This window comes from Apis dorsata, unplaced genomic scaffold, assembly GCF_000469605.1.
Source record: "Apis dorsata unplaced genomic scaffold, Apis dorsata 1.3 scaffold_486, whole genome shotgun sequence".
Taxonomy (NCBI): domain Eukaryota; kingdom Metazoa; phylum Arthropoda; class Insecta; order Hymenoptera; family Apidae; genus Apis; species Apis dorsata.
In genome coordinates this window covers 488,250-490,910 of record NW_006263721.1, presented here as the reverse complement: position 1 = coordinate 490,910, position 2,661 = coordinate 488,250, and the positions used below count along the sequence as shown (strand labels likewise).

General features: G+C 46.1%; 1 protein-coding gene and 1 long non-coding RNA gene across 15 annotated transcripts in view; both read left to right on the top strand.

Moving 5' to 3' along the window:
• Positions 1–2,661, top strand: part of LOC102673032 (E3 ubiquitin-protein ligase MYCBP2) — a 183,770-nt gene that overhangs the window by 145,602 nt on the left and 35,507 nt on the right. The window lies entirely within an intron of this gene.
• The window catches only part of LOC116186172, an 11,871-nt gene that overhangs the window by 8,604 nt on the left and 606 nt on the right, over positions 1–2,661 (top strand). The window contains exon 2 of the long non-coding RNA XR_004151123.1: positions 1,944–1,971. This is a non-coding gene — a long non-coding RNA (uncharacterized LOC116186172). The remainder of the gene's footprint in view (positions 1–1,943; positions 1,972–2,661) is intronic.

Below are 2,661 nucleotides of genomic sequence, written 5' to 3'. Positions count from 1 at the left end.
TCTCTCTCTCTCTCTCTCTCCCGTTGCAGCGCCACGAAATGGAAAACGCGTTTACGTTCTAAGCCGGGGCTTAATATAAGCCGTTGACCGGCTCCGCCAGTGATTTCGATGTTACGATAGCCTGGCTGGCCGGCCAAGTGATCCTCGATCGATTTCGTACTCCTCTCCCCTCGCCCGATCTCCGACTCGCGGAGATTAGGTCAGGGACCAGAGAAACGGGTTAGGCCGTGGTAAGTACACAACCCACTACACGAGCGTATCCCAGTGATGAGATGATTGGCCCCGCTAATGAAACCTGATAGAGAACCCACCACTGGCTGCCTCGTTGCGGATTATTCCGCCGATGTAACGCGATGGATCGTGGTCGGTGATCCCGTGCTACACTTCCGGCTAGACTGCACCTCCCCTCCTTCTCTCCTTCTCGTCTAGAAGAGATCGAAACGTATACGCGATTTTCACTCTTCTTCTTCTTCTTCTTTTCTTTAGTTAGTGATGATTTTGACGGAAGTGGAGCGAGCTCTTCCTCGAGGGGAGAAAGTGCGCAGGTGCGGTGGATCGGGTTTCTTTTTGTCACCGTGTTTCTTTCTTCTTCTTTCTCACTCATTCACGATACGCTTGTTGTTGTCCTTGCGTGTAATTAACACCGTACGTCGCGAAATTCGACGTTGAATCGTTGCGCGAAGTTGGGGAAGGGGCGGAGGGAAGCCAGTCGATCCTGTAATCCCGCGATTTTTCCGCTCGAGGAGGGGAGAGGGGTCCTTGGAGAAAAATCCAAGTGCCTTATCTGAGAAATGGGGGCTCGTAAAGAATCGGGAGGAGCGAGATAGGATGATCGGCCGGTATATAAATCGACTCGGTATCGCGACGTCGGCCCGTCGACAAAGTGGCGAGTGATAAAACGCGGCCCGAGATTTCTCCAAACGCTTTCGAGATGGAAGAAATTTTCGCGTTTATTTTCCTACGGTACGAAGCATCTTCGGCGATCGTTCGATAAAACGTTTTCACGCTACATTGTCCCTAATAGTAAGGAGAAGGGAGGGTGTGTTCAATCTCGAGGGTGGCCGATTTTCCGTGATTTCAGCGCGAATTTCGCTCGGACGCGTTTCTCGAATCGCGTTTATCGTTCGAAAACTCGAAGCGTAACGATATTTTGATATCGTTAATCGAATAATTCGATCGTTTGCTCCTTTGCCCGAGTAATACGAAAAAAAAAGTTTAACGGAGGTTTAATATTTTTAGCGTCGTGATCGAAAGAGTAGCAATGTAACAATTTCGAGAAGGGATTTCCAGAGAAACGATATAAAATTAATTTTTATAAGGTAGCTTTCGTTGCTTGATATTTCTCTCGGTTATCCTCGCGAAAGAGAATTTTCCCCGATGTTACTCCCCCGTTGCTCTTTCCGTTGAAACTTTTCTGCTTTTCACCGGCGATCGGAACGGAAAGAAAGAAGAGAGAGAGAGGGGAGGAGAGGAAACACAGGATGAAAGAGACGAGGAGAGAGGCAACAGCCGTTTGAACATCAACAGCTGCATCGCAGCCCGCCCCAGCTAGCCGCCTCCTCTATTTGCTCCTCTTGCATTCTTCGTGGAATAGTTTGGTCTCGCCGCGGATATACACCGACTACGCCCAGAGAGAACGAAAGAGATTAAGAATATCTTTTTCGGGGTGTTCGGTAGCCGTCGAAACGAAACTGTTCTCTTCGTTCGTTCCTTCGCTCCTTCCTTCCTTCCTTCCCTCGACGTTTACGAAATCGGATCGAGCACCACTGCGTTGCCTAGAACGAGGAAAAAAAATATCCGTGTCGACCCCTGAACCCAAACCTCGCGTTCTCGACCGAGAGGAACGCGAGAATCTCGAACGGATAAAATATAAAACTCTTAGAAATTTTGGAAAATTTCAATCCGAAGAAGCGAAAAGTTTGAAAAAGTAAAGAGAGAAAAAGAAGAGAGAGAGAGAGAGAGAGAGAAAAAGTAAATATAGTTCGTGTATCGCGAGATTTGTGAACGTTCCGTGCCACGTGTGGAAAGAAGGGAAAAGTGGATTTCTGGGTCATGCGAACGTGCGAAACGATTACGAGAGTCGTTGAAGAAGCTGGTTATTGGAGTTGCGCGATATTCGCGACAAAACCCGGCGAAGGAAAAAGTAGCGAGACTCCTTGCTCGTAGAATTAGCCCAAAGGGAAAATGCGGAGAGAGAAACTTTACGGATGTAAGATATTTACGAGGTTTGTAATTGCGACTTATAAACTCGGTGGATGTAAGACAACTGTACGAGCTCCCCTCGTGGGAAAGATAAAATTGCGAATGCGAGACCAAGTTTCGCGGTTTCGTCGTGGCGAAATGAATTTTCTACTACTTTTTCTCCGATATAATAATAATATAATAGCAATAATAATTGTTTCTGCAACCTTGTTTTCTCAACACAAATTTACGACCGAGATTTAAGGAGAGGAAAAGAGCGCGAAGATTTAAAGGAAATCATAGAGCTGGGAATTATCGGAATATACATAAGATAATGATACAATTCCCTCGAGTCACGGAACAGGTAGACGAAAGGGAATAAAAAATAGACGAGAAAAATATGAATTACTCCTTTAATGATACCTGACGAAGCAAATATATATATAAATTTATGATACATCTCGGGCCAGTCGTTGAAAT